Source organism: Python bivittatus, unplaced genomic scaffold, assembly GCF_059951505.1.
Source record: "Python bivittatus isolate LINGU-HERP-01145 unplaced genomic scaffold, Pbiv_v1 ctg000700_np1212, whole genome shotgun sequence".
In the NCBI taxonomy this organism is placed as follows: Eukaryota; Metazoa; Chordata; class Lepidosauria; order Squamata; family Pythonidae; genus Python; species Python bivittatus.
The window spans coordinates 70,350,938-70,367,076 of NW_028277098.1; the positions used below are offsets into that span (position 1 = coordinate 70,350,938).

Here is a 16,139-nt window from a genome sequence, read left to right on the forward strand (position 1 = left end):
AGAATATTGACAATAAAATAAGGTCTTTCCAATACTGAATAGGTTGGCTGATGATTTTGGATAAATAACCAACTCCCAGAATTCATTTACCACAATATGTTCAAGCTATATAGGTAACAGAGGTAAAGTAGAGCCCTAAAGAAAATGCTTAAATATATTACAGAGTAACAGGTTTCATAAAATATATAAAATGTAAATTATATTATTTGTTCTGATACTGTTTTTTAAAGAGGGTATTGATTCAATTAGTGAAATTTTGATAACTGTTTCCCATATAATTTTCAAACCTGGTGTCTTATCATACAACTACTGTCCAGACTCCTATTTTTGAAAACTGAACTTTAATATCCCAAGATATGTACAATGCGATTCTAATTTTTTTGATCCAAGGCAGCCTTCTCCAATCTTGGCATCCTCCAAATTTGTGAAATTCAACTCTCAATATTCCTCAGTCAGTACAAAAGGTGCTCAGAGTTGGGAAAGCAGATCTAAGGGCTTTCTCCTCTCAAGCTTACCTTTTATTCAAAACAATTTACAGTATATTTAGCACCAATTCTTGCAGCTTTTGGGATCCCTACCCTAAAATTGAGAACCAGTTTGGTGTAATGGTTTAAGGTACCAGACTAGAAACCAGGAGACAGTGAATACTACTCCTGTCTCAGGCACAAAGCCAGCTGGGTCATACTAGGTAACTGTCTCTTTTAGTCTTAGAAAGAAGGCAATGCAAACCATTCTTGAAAATTTGTCAAGAAAACTGCAGGAACTTATCCAGGTGCTCACCAGGAGTCAAGGTAAGAAGTCAAGAGGTCACCCTGCCCAAACCTACAGTGGCAACTATATTGTATCTAAAAAGAACAATCCATCCACTGAAAAAATATTATACAATTCTCAGGTATATTGCTACCGAGATTATGGGTGTTGAGTGCATACTTATTATTAAAGCAATCATATTTATACTAATGCTTCAGTAAACATGCATTTTTCTTCTTGCCCCAAGAGAGCATTCCATGAATTAACTACTGCCTCTAGAAAAGCCTCAGCTCATGTCTTCCCTCCTGCATTTTTCATGGCACAAGCAACATAGCTCTGATGTTGATCTCAATGTGAAATCAATATAGAGATAGTCCTTCAGTTATTCTGTTCTTAGACTATTCAAGGCTTTAAATAACATTAGGCAACCTGTAAAGATGGAAGAAAACTGGTATAATGTATTCCATATGGTGTACATCTGCTAATAATCTAGCTGCTACTTTCTGAACCAATTGAAGTTTTCGGATACCCTTTGTAGAGCATGCCACAATAATCCTTTCTAGATGTAATTCGGCCAGATTAAGCCATGAATAACCATAGGTCATTCCCAGAAAGGGGATCATCATTTTTTTGTGGGAATGCTACCCTACACATTTATTCTTGGATTAACCGAAAGACCAAATCAACTTTACTTCCAACTCCCCTAGATCAAAATTTAGTTTGTACACTCAAATATTTTTTCCAGGCATCAGTTTAACGACATACTCTACCTTGGTATCCAATAGACAAGATAAGCAGAACTATGTCCACCATCCAAAGATCTGATTTTTTCCAGAAGTTTTTATGACATATTGACTAGAATGAATGTTAAGATAGACCCTTATGGGGCCACATGTACCAGAATTCATGGAATGGAGCAGCAATCCCCATAGCACTAATTAACAAACACTATCACTTAAGGTATGCTATATATGAGTCAGGGGATAGTAGACAGCAATTAATATTAATAGCCACTGATAAAAGATGTAGGTTTTCTGGAAAACTTTTGAATGTGAAACTTTTCCTATGAAAATGACTTTGATTCAAATTAGCATATTTGTCTCAATATCCATATTGCATGAGCTTTTGGACTACATTATTTGATGTGAAAAAAAGAAAAGAAATCAAGGCCTATTTCACGAGGTTCAACCTATAAAGAAAATAAAAGTTTTGAGGTTTGGAGAAAAATCATTTTTACTGGGCTGTGGGAAATAATTTAGGCAACAAGCAATAAAATAATATGCAACTTCAATGTAATTTTAGCATCTCAATTTTGTAGAAGATCACCTGAAATGAAACATGATACAACTTTGAAACTCTCAAACTTGGCAGAATGGAAATTTTTCCATAAGGCTTTTGACACCCCACCTCAAAATTTACTGTAGAAATTTCCAGCTCATATTTCTGCTATTGATAACCTGATGTACCACCACCATCCAGTCTCCTTTAAAACCTTTCAAATCAGCTATTTTCATAACAGCTGGCAGTGAATTCCATAGTTTATACACTCTACACTATAATTTTTTTTAGTTTCAGTGGATGATCTTTTCTCTTTTCACATTATCTGTGTCATACATAATATAGTTCTACTACATGAGCCTTTATCTTCATTCCAAACTAGAGACCTAACAGCTGAAATTTACTGGAGTAGGGAGCTGCTGCAGTCCCCTAATCATTTGGTTTGCCCTTTTTTGCAGATTTTCTAGCTCTGTAACAGAAAAATGCAGTGATCAGATTTGTACATAATAATCCTTCTTTGGTCTCACTAAGACCGCAAAATGGCTTTATTTAATAATTTATTAAGTTTATGTGCTGCTCAGTCCAGAACTACTCACTCATTATATTGCTAGTTTTATTTTCAATTCTTTTCCTAATGCTTCCAAGGACAGAATTCACTTTTTTTCCTTTTTTTTTTTTTTTTAACAGCAGCAGCATGCCGGGTTGACATTTTTTGAGCTATCCTCCATGACTACATTATTCCTTTCCTGCTCAGTCACTTCCACATGAGTTCCCACTAATATAGTTATAAAGTTTCGATTTTTGTGCCAACTTCCATTACTTTATGCTTTCTGATACTGGCAAAAACCTGAGAAGGATATAATTATTCAATGGTGAATGCTACTGAAAATCCAGATGTCCAATGTGAACTCCCCATGTTCATTCATCACTCCCCTGTCCATCTTATGCCCTTACAGGAACAATCCAGCCACCCAAAGTCACAATTCCTAAAGCAGTTAGACTGAAGGATTTTAGTCCAAGCTATGATCTGCTTAGAAAGAGGTAGGTTTACAGTCATAGACAAATCCATGATCCCTACTTCAAAACACATTTGCTGCTATGGATAATAATTTATGAATCTTATCAGCTTTTATCGAAATGTAAGGAGACACATTTGGCAGAATTTGTATACATATTCCTACCACTATCTGGTTTAGAGTAACTAAGAATTCTGGCTTAAGCAAAAGAAATGCAGTCCAAATGATAATATTCAAAATATTATACTTGACACTTCCTTAAGCAGAGGAAACTCCCAATGCAGAATAATTATAGATAATATGCCTTTAGCAAAGAGAGAACGAGAGAGAGAGAGAGAGAGAGACGCATGTATATGGTGTTTTTAAAATGCATGATTCCTTATCCTGCTGTAGGCATTTAGTTTTAAACAGATGTCTTAAAAGGAAGCTGAATTGGTATCTGATGATAGAAATGGGCTGGATAATAGAACCGTGTGAAGCTTCAAAGCAATACTTTGTTTCAGCAAAGATTCAAATGAAGCATCCTCAAAGCTGTTTTGAGAAGCAGTGTGGTCCCCTTACTGCTAAAGAAACAAAGTGATTGTGTTTTTTCATCTCACATTGTGTGGTGATGCTGGGTCAGCCAAGGGCTAGCTTAGCATGGGTTGGAGGTCTGTCTGAGATGCCTTGATCAAACACTATAGGCGATCCCAGAGTGGACATCAAAGCTGCCTATACCGGGGCTTCTTCTGGACCACTCAACAGAACTTTTAGCATGCAATGCAGAGGCAGTGCTTGTCGAAGTTTTCCAAGCTGGGTGACTTTGGTGCATGCTGTGGGTGATCCTGAAGCTGCCTAGCCTGCAAACACTTCAGCCAGGGGAAGACTGAGAGGGGCCTTGTTCTGCGTCACTGACCCAAATTGCTTTGCTGAGGTCATCTGGGTCATTTCTTCACTTCAGTGAAGAGAATCATGTTGCCTCCAAAGTGCAGATCACTTCAGGCAGACTTACTAGAGGCAGACTTACTAGATAATAGCGAACAGGTTGAGTCTTAACACTTATAAGTTTATCACTTCTAGGTAAACAGAAATTGTAATAAGAACTCTTTTGGATGGGATAACACTTCTCCTGAAAATCAGGTCTGTATTTTGAAAGTGCTTCTGACCTCAGCTTTGTACCTGGATTCCTAAGTTGTTGTTATTACAGGTAGTGTTCATTTAGCAACTGCCTCAAGACAGCAACCGTTCGCAGTTACAACAGTGACGAAAAAGTAACTTTGTGACCAATGCCCGCATTTACAACCTTTGCAGCATCTCTCTTGGTCACAGGTTCACCATGACAGTTACTTCATGATGTCCTGGGCCTGACCCGTTTTTTTTCTCCCCCTCCTTGCAGAGCAGAAAGAATGCCTAAACAAGCTATCTCTTCCTGAGCTGCTTTTCTCTGCAAGTTAACAAGCTCAACTTTGTGACCTTAATTAGTTGATTAGAACCCTCCAGCCAGCTTGCACTGCTATCTCAAACTGACAAGACCCTAATCAGTTTCAACTAAAGGCTTTTGTTTGCCTCCTAAGGGGCTCCTGTCTCACAGCCACCAGTACGCTAGGCAAACAGCCAGCACTAGCACATTGCTTTCGATGTATATTCCCCATTGTGTGCCTGCTTACTCTCTTGTAATCCCTTCCTCTCCAATGAATGTAAATACAAATATCAATTCTCTTCTTGCCAGCACCAAGATGAGCATTCCAAAGGGCAGGGGAGGGGGGGAAGGGCTATAAATTTTCCCTAAAATGCATTTTTATGGGCGCATTTCCTAATGCATGGATTTTTCAAGGCAATTTTCTCTAATATAATGCATTTTTGTCTATATAACTCAAATACATGCACTTGTAAGCATACATTTACATTTAACTTATACAGATATTACAAATGGGACGTGGGTGCAGTTCCATGAAAATATAGGTGCTCCTTCTAGCTAAGCTTGACTTCTGGTAACTTCATATCCATGGAGGATTGGTTTCCCCCTCCCCCCCTTGGTGTGGAGGGGAGGCAGTAATGTAGAAATGGTTGGCCACTGCCTTCTTCCAGGATTTTTTCCAACTTCCCATTGTAGACTAAGTCGTGGAATTCCCCAATGATCCCCCATCCATGTATTAAGTAGATTTAATGGGCAGGGTATTATGAACCAAATGTAAATGAAGGAAGGGAATGGAGGGAGTTGCATTTAGAAAGATCTAGAAGACCATGAGCCAATTATTGGACTATTATGCTGTTTAATCTAAATCTTCAAAACAAAACAAAGATACATTTATCAAAAGAAATAAAGTAATCTGTAAAATATAATTCATGAAATGTGAATGTGCTTGAATTATGTGCAAGAATGCAACCCTGCATTTATTTATTTGTAAGTAAATTCTAGTAACTAAAATGGGATTCACTTCTAAGAAACCATGTATAGAGATTGCAAGGCACAGTTACATTTTAACTCCCACTGGAACAAATGGAAATTAGCTTATTTCACTGCTCACTAGGATGCTATTCATATGTACTTTTCACACTAAAACAGCTTTTAAAATTTAAAAAAAAAGTTTATTTTGGTTTTATTTTCTATCATAGCGCCAAAGCTGAAAGCAGATCTAGCTCCCTGTGCCAGGAAAGTAGTAGTAGTAGTAGTAGTAGTAGTAATATCCAAAAGATCTGGAAAAGTTTTTGAACAAAATAGGAATAGATAGAATCTTGACTCATAAATTACAAAAAGTTGCATTATTTAGAACAGCATGTACATAAAATAATAACTTTAACTATCCCAGATCTTTGGAAAGGGTGTGATAATTAAAAGTACCAAACTGAATCAGAACTATTTGGTAGACTGTGTGTAAATAGCAATAATATTAATAATATGTTTTAATTATGATAATAATCTGATATCCCTGAGGGAATTTGTGAAGGAGGATAGGAATGAGCAGCCTCTGATGAAATACATTTCAGTGTATATCTGATTAACTACACAAAAGGTCTGTGCACCTGCATCACAAATGAAATTCTGGCTTTCCTAAAAATTGGAGTCAGATCTTTATTATTTTATTTTTTGGCACTGTTTTTATTCTTCCTTAATACTGATCAAGGGGATGGGGGAGAATTTGTGGCCTTCCAGATGTTGTGAACTACCACTCCAGCATAACTTATCATTTGCTATAATATCTAGGCCTGTTGTAGTTCAGCAATATCCACAGGACCTGAGTTGCTCACACATTGTTTTGGTTGTAGATAGGAATGGCAAAATTTTCCATTTTATTCAATAATAATCAGTATGAAGAAATATTACAAGCCATCCTGTCTAGCAAGATGCAATGGTAGAACCCTAGGATGGGAGGGAAGGGAAGGAATAGCATTGATCACTGAAATCCATAAGTGATAAAACATATAAAACACATTAAAATGGTAAAATCTCATATCTAGTAGAGTTACATTAGCATTTGGCGAAGGATTAAAATGAACAAGTAAATACTGTAGGCCAATTAAAGGAGATGTGTTTAAAATCTTCTTAAAGGCCAATGTGAATGGCAATCACTGCATGGTACTGCAAAGTGAATTCCACAGACAAAGCTTGATCCTAAGTGACAGCCACATGGGCCAGATTGGATGCACAGCTCCCTAGATGATTTAGGCAGTGGAAATCTTGCAGAAGGAGGAATACTCTCTGTGTCCCAGGCTCAAACTGTTTAGGGTATTAAAAATAATAAGTAACACCTTGTATTGAATCTGGAACAGCCAGCCAAAACTGGTGTAATACTCTGGAGGCCAACCTGGCTGCAACCTTTTGTACTAACTGAAACTTCCAAATGGCAGCCTCACATAGATCATATTACAGAAAGTAAACCTGGAAGTTATTAGTGAATGTACAATTGTTTTGACACCATTATTATCTAAGAATGGGTATAAGTAGAATGAACAGATAAAAAGAATTTCTGGTCCCAGACTTCACCTGAGCAATCGGGGAGAGATTTCAATTCAGAATCACTCCCAAGCAGCATACCTGTTTTTTCAGAGTGTGACTTGGTCTAGAACAGGCAGATCTATCACAAGTCTAGAATTATGAGTCTTCACAGTGAGCATTTCTACCTTATTTGGATTTAGTTTCAATTTAGTTTTCCTTGTTCAACTCATTACAGTCTACAGGCAAGTATGCAGAGAGTCCCACCACTGGCGGATGATGCTGGTACAGAGAAATGGATTTTATTGACATCCAACATATAGATAAGCTCCAAATCTCCTGATAACCTCATCCAGTGTAATGATATGTGGGAGTGACCTTGGGAGACAGGAGGGAGAACCACATACTGGACAAGTGGCATGTGAAAGATGTCTCAGCCCACTGAATGGGGAGATGTCATGGGAAATGTTTCAAAAGGGGCCCTCCCTAGTTTTCTGGAGAGTAAAAGGAGAGGAGGGGAGAAATACTTTCAGTCTTGCAAGATTCTGTAATGTAACCTTACAATAAACACAGAGCTAGTACTCCCAGATGTGCTACTTTTCTGGGCTACCTCACAGGGCTAACACCCAGCAGTTTGTGTGTGTAAAAAAGCATCAGATACAAAATGAAGCTTTGAGGGACCACATAAATCAACTTCTGAGTGAGACCATCTGGAAGTTTCCTGATAGGAATAGAGCAGTACTTTCAATTCCCAAAACTTCCAGGTGGTCCACAAGGATTTCCAAATCTAGGAAAACCAAAACAATAATACTTTCTCTATCTCCCTCCAAGGATCATCCATCAGATTGACCAAGGCAGCCTCGACCTCACAGCCTTCCCTAAAACACATTTGAAATTGATCTAAAACATTTGTCTTGACCTTGCCCAATCATGGAAGAAACTGGCCTACAGTTGCCCAAGTCTGAAAGGTCAAGGAAGGATTTCTTAAGAAGTGATCTAAAAGTGCCTTCTGAAAACAGGAAGGTAACTTCCCTGCTGTTAGAGAGGTATTTATAATACTGTACTTACTAGTCAACTCCTCTCAACAGGGGATGTCAGTTATGTTGGGTAATGAGGAGGAGGATTATACTTTTTCTTTTTTTCTCAGACCTGAATCATTTACTGATTGTTATACAAGAAGCATCATTCAGAACCTGAATCCCCAAAGTTTTCATCCATTCAATTCTCAAAACTATTAAGATATATTGATTCTAAATAGGACTCTCTGGAAGGGTCAGAAACCCAATTTTTCGGTGGGGGGGTATCTACTCTGGAAAATGTACTATACATGACAGATATTGAAAAACAAAAGGACGCTTATTTGCAGCAACACACATCTCCCATCCCTGGAGATGGGAGATAACTACTACCTAGAGAGTTTATTGCTAGGTCCTGCCAAAGTCAAGACTTAGTGGAATTAGTATCAAAACATACCGACACATTCTGACTCAAGGAGGAGGTGGGTATATAGGCTCTACTTTATAAATTCATCCAGCAAGTGTAGATTACAGTGTAAATCAGGATCAAATCTAATTAGTCAGACTTACGGATACAGCATATGAAAACAAGAAACATTAAGACTCTGTACACTTCCATTGTTTCAGAGCAGCGATTAGGCAAAATCTGACCAAACATCCATATTCCAATCTACCACAAGTCAGTATCAAAGACATAAAAAGAAATACAGTCATGGTTATACTTTCCATCATTTTACTGCAATGACATTTCATTGCACAGCTTCATACAAACTTTTTTCCTTTTTTAGTTATTTAATACGTATTTTAAAGTGTGTATGATCCACCATTTGTGAAGCATTAACACAGACTTCCATCACTAATCCAGTGTTCACAATTTTTAGCTAAAAGTCTGTAAATCTAAGAAAACCCATTATGGGCAGACATGCCAGAATATATTAAAATTGATTCCTATTAAGGAAACACAGACTTTGATTCCCAAGTTCATTTTACAAAACTATTCAGGTATTTAAGAGTGCCCAATACAGTATTAACCATACCTGTACCAGAAAACTATCAGGTGTTCATTTGGATTTGTCTTTGCAGTTACTTTTAGCTTGTAAATATATTTTGAGGCATTTTTTTGTCAGTTACAAGTTGTATTGGCTTTAAACTATTAGTTTGTGGGCAGAAAAGCACCATATTCACTATTCACATAAAATAAAGGAATTAATCAATAGACACAAAATTGGGATTATTGGGAAAAAGAGAAGAATCCCAAACTTATTACACAGAGTGTGAGAAAAAGAAAATACCTTGTCTAAGCCACATGATCCATTTAAATCAGGTTAAGTGTAGTTGAGCCATTTGTAACCACATTCAGTACCAGCTTCTTCCTGTTTGGTTCTGGGAAGCCCTGGTAACCTTGTCATACTTTACCCATCACCCAGTTGACTAGCCATCAACAGGCGGGAAGATCATGGTCATGGTGCTGAAACAGAAGTGCAGGGACAAGACATGTAACATTAGCGCTACCATACCTGGGTTGCAAAAAGTCAATATGACCACTAAATGGCAACAAAGAGATCCATACAATTTTAATTCTTTGCTGCCATTTAGTGCCTGTCCAGATTTTTGCAGCCCAGATATAGTAACCCTGCTCAATACACATAAGCATTACAGGCAGGACATAACACTTTATTCTTATTTAAGAACCAGCAATCCTAATACAACCAATATTCACAGTTTAATGTTTCTAAGTGAATGAATGGAAGAACAATGGTTGAATTAATGGGGGTGGGGTGGGGGGCAGAAAGGCTTGTCCCTGTCTAGTCTTTGTTTTGGCCCCATCTCCTGCTGACAAGAGGCTTGCCTGATCACTTTTCTACATAGGAATGCAACCTTCAACTTTAAGACATTGCTGATTCTTGGTTCAAGGCATTGTTTCCCAAAATGATTTCCTCCTGATGTACTGGACAGGTTTCAGGCTAAATTCCAAGTCTTTCTTATCTGACTTCTGCATTCTTTATACCATGGTGAGTTTTGAACCAACCACTAAACATGGTACTTTATAATATAAGTCTCTGAGAAACTTATACAAGATGGTAAAATCTTTTTTATTAATCTTCTACAGTAGTTAAATTTGAAGAAATGGAGAAAATACTCAGTGTAGTAGTCACAACCCCATAAACCATCTATTCTGTGATGGCAAGAAACCCTCTATAATATAAAAGCAATTTTGAGGTAATTGTTGTGTTCATATATACATTTAAGCCAGGATTTTAAAACCATGTTTTGCTGAACACAGCCTAGTTTGTACCTGATGCTAAACCATAATGAGTGAGTTCATACTTCAGGTTTAAGCTCAGCTAAAAGCAAATAGCCCATATTATGTGTAATAGTAATATGTGTAAGCCAAATTCAAGAGTTGCATAGCACAATAACTTAAAAACAATATTTATGCCTTGCTCCCAGCTTTCTGAAATCCAATTAAAGCCAAATAATTTTGCACTTAACCATATTCTGAAACTGAAAAAAATATTTTCCTGACAAAATAATGTTTTTCTCTTCGAAGTCTTTGTTATATTGACAAAAGTAGAGAAAATGAAAAACTGTTAAGTTTCTTGCAAATAGTGATGAAAAACATAAATTCCAAGTGGGAAGTCCTGAAAATTATTAAATGTTCCAGAGGGAGATCACTTTTAAACAAATAAATTGCTAAAATTGCAAGGATGGAAAACAAATTTCTACTTTTCTTTTAAAATTCCTTTTCTGATTTCATTGTTTATCAGAGGGAACCCAAAATATTTGAATATAACACTGGTTGATGCTTGCCATGTGAACATAAATACATTCACAATCCAGCCTAAAACATAAGAATTGAACCAAGGAATAAAAGATTATATAGTAGGAAATTTGTGCATGCTGCTTTGAATATATGATTGGGATGAAAATATTACAGAAATATTTACAATAGTAGCCTGGATGAGGTATTCAGATTTGGATGGCACCAAGTTTTTTGAGTATTTATCAAACTGATGCAGTATAGATAAAACATGTGAAAATTAAGTTGTCTCCAGGATAAAATCCCAATTGAGCTGCACCTAGCAAATACTTCAGGTTCAAACAGACTCAGCAACACCATGGTTGAAAGGAAAAATGCAATCACAAGAGTTCATTCAGTCTTTCTCAACTACAGTATTACTAAAGCTGCACCATCCTATACATTTCCTATAATTAATGTTTGCCCAAAAGCCAGGGAACTAGCTTCTCAGCATGCCTACATGCATGTGTCACTACATTATTAGCAACATGCCTTCAGGTAAAAATGAACTCAATGCCATGTACTTCTCAGTAATATGTATCACATTGCACTTCTTGCTTACTATAACAGGAGGAAAGAGTCATATACAAGTAGTCCTCATTTAGTGACCACCTGGTTTAGGGACTGGCAACTCAGTCATTAAGCAAAAAGGTTGCTTAATGAAACTGTGACTATATTTATGATCTTACTTCAGTTTTCCTTTGCTTTACAGACCTGTGGTTGTAAATATGAGGATTGGTCATAAAGTTACTTTTTTATCACCATTGTAACTGCAAATGGTCGCTAAATGAGGCAGTTGCTAAATGAGGACTTCCTGTAACATGATATGGCTTATAAGCATTTAGCTTTGGCTAGCTCCTATGACTTCAGTTTAACTATGTCGTTTTCTGAAATGTAAACCTAACATTGATGCCATGCGTCCACTGGATCACTCAGTGTAGCTATTGTATTAACAGCATGGCTTCTGGAAAACCTGATTATCAGGGCAGCCCTTCCCAGTGATTATATCAATGTTAGGATGAACTGCCTACCATAAAATGCTAGGCAATACCACTGAAAGAAGGCAAACAGGGGAAGGGAGTTAGCTTCCCCCCCCCTTTTTTTTTTTGGACTGTGATAACACCTCAAGGACACATGTGCATATTTGGCAAACTCATTGGATTAATTTAGCAGTTACTATTATTATAAACACTTAAACAGCATGTTTAACAAGCATGTAGACTAAAAGACTTGAACATTTTGTTTAAAAAAATAATATTGCTAATAGTCATTAAAAACTTCAGAACAGAAAATCACCTGTACTATTCTTAAAATTTAGAACTGTTTTAAAATTTAACCCAATAGTGAATGTTGTATTATATTGTGAATATTAGATTTCCCACACAGAGTAGATGTGTAATTTGTTTGGTTTACATTTTCATATTAATCAACTGGATTGCACTTCCTGGACTAACATGCAAAATGGATAGCAATTACTGTATCCTTTGGTTTTGCATATATTCCAAATTTTGCAATATACAGTTCTCCAAAGATGTATATAAAATGCATTCATTAGGAGAAGCTGCACACAAAAACAAGTACATAAAGGAAAACTATAGGAATGCAGAAGAAAGCCTACTCAATGGCTGTTCCTGACCTCCAGAACTCCCTGACATCTTGGCTAACCTTCTCTTAACAGAAAAAAATATTTTTATTCAAACTGGCTTTGGCAATTAATCTGGTTTGTTGACAGAATATGCTTTAGCCTGCTGGATTCTGTTATTTCTCTTTAAATGTATTTGAATGTTAATGTTTTAACTATGATTTTTTAAAATTGATCTGCATTTTAATGAAGGTCCCCATGACTTCTGTGCTAGTGAAAAGACAAAACATAAATTTATTAATAAAATGGTCACAGAATAAAATATAAAACTGATAGGAAGAAGAGGTTAATTGAGAAAGGAAAGCCAAATGGCAAGATATATCTCATTTGAGACTAACTTAGTGATATGAAATTGTTAGGCATGCAGAGGTGAAACATTTTATCATTTTACCTTGGAAACACTACTTGCATTCCCTTCCCTAGCCAATAATCTGAAACAATTCACAGAGGGAAAATATTAATTTTAATTACTTTTGGATTTGAGTCTTAGGAAAGTGACCACATTTCTGGACTACTATTTTGTTGAGGAAAACTGATCAGCTGGTAGAAGTTGCATTAGAAGGAGAGATCTGAGAAGTGCTTTCCCCAAAGCAAAATCAGATTTATGCATTTTCTACACAGCATATTACCATTTACTTATTGACTGATAATAGCATATGCTGAAATAGGTGAGTTTTATCAAGAAAAAAACAGAAATTGTACAGTAGAGGAATCTTTTCCCCCTGATTTAGCATGTTTCATCATGAAATTCCTCTGCCCAAGAAAAATTTTGTTCTGCAAATCACCCAAAAACCTGGGTCTTTGATTCTTTCAAGTAGACCACTGGTGGATTCACACATTCCATCCTTCCATGCATTTCTTACTGATAAAGACAATCATGTGGTCTCTTCCCTTCCTTCTCCCCAGACAATATTGATATTAGCAGGGACTAATTTGTTGCTACCATCCACTGTTTCTGCTGGAATAACTTAGGGTGAGGGACTATCTGGACAAAGCACTAAATTCCCTCCTTATAAAAAGGCAAACTGATCTTGGCCTTTAGATGTTGAAAGTTAAGTATGGTTAGTTTTATTCAGAAGTCTTCAGCTACAACAACTAAAAAATAAATATTTCAAACCACACCCACCCAGAGTATTAGAATGGGACCACACCATGGGCAAATAGCAATGAGCTTACAGCAATTTACATATAAATCAATAATATATGACAACTGAGATGGTGAAAAGGAACACCATTTAAGTACTGAGAAGGTGAATGGGCTATTATCAGCTGTGCATTTGTAATACAGAAAAGGAAGTACATGGACACAAGTGGGATCATAACTGATGAAAATCTTTTAAACATATGGATAACCAATAAATGCATTGAAAGCAGTGGGATAAGACTGGTCCACATGGCATCATCATCTGTGTTTTGAAAGCATGGAGGGTTTTGCTGAAATGCCTGCAGCTTTCTCTCAAAGTGTGGTTAATTAGACTACTCATTTTTAAAGATTTGGGACTAAGCCTGTATGACTATCACTAGTGATAAGTAGATTTGTGGATTTTGATATCTGTGCTTATGCTGCTCTACAGTGATATTGTGCACCCAATTTTAGCATAGATCATTTTTACCCCCAGCTTTATGTGAATAGTTTCAGTTTGTTACATAGCCCATGCAAAGGCAAAAACAACAAAATCCCATAATTTAATCCACATCGATTTATACTGGCAGCTACAAACAGTTCTCTGAAGGAAGCCATTCCTTACTCTTAGGTAAGATAGCAAGTCTATCAACTTCTTCAAAATGAAATTTTACTGTCAGCCTAAATTGTACAAAATGAAAATTTACTTTCAGCCCAAGTTTTGATTATTGTCTATAAAGTCTAAAAAAAGTTGGGTTCATATTGTTTAAACAGTTGTGTTATTCCACAAATAGGTTTCTTCCTCTCCTTTCACTGTGTTCACAAAACATGTGATTGTAGGGCCATATTACAGAAGAGCTACTATCTTATACAGAACCATAAAATCCTCTCTGTTTCAACTGGCCCTTAGCCTGGATTGAGTTTTTGTTCTCCTGCTGTGCAACATTTCTATGGTTTTAATTGTAGTCTTCTTTGTTTTATATGAACTGAATTGAAATTTGTTTTCAATTATTGTAAACTGCTTTGAGGAGGCCATCTAGCTTAAAAGGTGTAATTAAGCTATTTACATAAAAGGAAATGGTTTTTAAAAAAAGAAGCTTGGTGTTATACATGCTTATCCTTCACTCACAGAAGAATACACAACCTAAATCAGAAGATGGCAGTGTATTAGATAATATTTCTTTACTTTTTTGATGGCTGGTCAAATGACTATGAATGCAAACATCACCCAGTCATATTATTAATAGCTTCTTGCAGTAAAATGTAAGCCAGTGAGTAGAAACCGCAGCAGCATTTCCCAACCTAATGTCTTGCACATTTGTTGGTCTATAGTGTCTGTAATTTTATTTTGTGCCTTCAAGTCAGCGTTGACTCCTGGTGATTGCCAGGAGTAGTCCTGCAGTTTTCTTGGCAAGATTTCAGAAGTGGCTTGCCATTGCATTCTTCCTAAAGCTGAGAGTGACTGGCCTAAGGTCACCCGGCTGGCTTTGTGCTTAAAGCGGGACTAGAACTCATGCCTTCTCAGTTTCTAGCCTGTTGGCTTTAACCACTACACCAAACTGGATCTCTATAATTTCTAGCCAGAGAAATAAAGATTAAGCTTGTTGGTAATTATTGGCATTATATGAGAGTATCAGATGAGAAATGCTAACTATCAGTATTGCCATACTTGAAATTAGAACACATAGCTTTACATACTTTTTTACTGCTTCAGATGAAGTTAGTAAAATTACTTGGGATAAATTTGTTTGGCATAATGACACGATGTTTCTGTTCCTAAAATGCAGGAAAAGAGTATCACAGTTGCAGGCATTTACTAACGATAAATGTTTATAAACATAACTCAATTATTTATAATAGTCCTTAGGAAAATAGTGTTAATTCTGAGCTATTTTTTGAAATTGGGTATTTTGCTCTTGTTATTTTTCACAAATACTAGGTGCTTCTGCATTCTGGGATTTTTAATACATTAGTACATTAGTTCCTTCATTAAGACTGAATTGTTCATATTTTCTAAGATGCTTCTCTCTGTTACACAGTGATTCTTAATTGTTGTTAATCCAAAACAAACATACATTTCCCCCTAAAACAGAAGAGAACAACACCCAAAAATGTTCTATCAGCCACTGAATCAACTTAGTTTGCTTTGTAAAGTAGCTTTCATCTGGATGGAACATGATAAATCTTCAAGGCTGTGCATTTCTTCACACATTAATTTCTATCTAGTAGTGCAATAATTCATAAATTAAAATCCACTATACAGTGCAATCATTACTACATACTATTAAAGTGTTACCATTAAATTCATTGGAACTTACTCCCAGATAACTGTACAGAAATGCAGACTCAAATAATTTCATCAAAATACATAGGAAGACCTCAGAGTTGGAAACCATGTTTCCAGTAAGATTTTAAAGAATGAATTTACAAATAGCCAACAAAGATTGCAAGAATGACTGGATGAATAATGGAGGCAGCATACCCAAGCAGAACAATAATGAAGGGAGAGATAAGACTTCTAGATGGAACACAGAGCAGAGCTTCAAATAAAGCTGTTTATTTCTCTTTTGATTGAGGATTTTACTGGCATAATGTATATTC

At 36.4% G+C, this 16,139-nt stretch overlaps 1 protein-coding gene across 8 annotated transcripts in view; it reads right to left on the reverse strand.

The window, feature by feature from the left end:
* Positions 1-16,139, reverse strand: part of NGF (nerve growth factor) — a 67,172-nt gene that overhangs the window by 35,293 nt on the left and 15,740 nt on the right. For 3 of the 8 annotated variants that reach the window (XM_025167082.2, XM_088153586.1, XM_088153587.1), the window contains one exon: positions 9,266-9,441. The exons of the other annotated variants lie outside the window; for them this stretch is intronic. The gene's annotated coding sequence lies outside the window, so the exon portion shown is untranslated. The remainder of the gene's footprint in view (positions 1-9,265; positions 9,442-16,139) is intronic. 8 annotated transcript variants of the gene reach the window in all.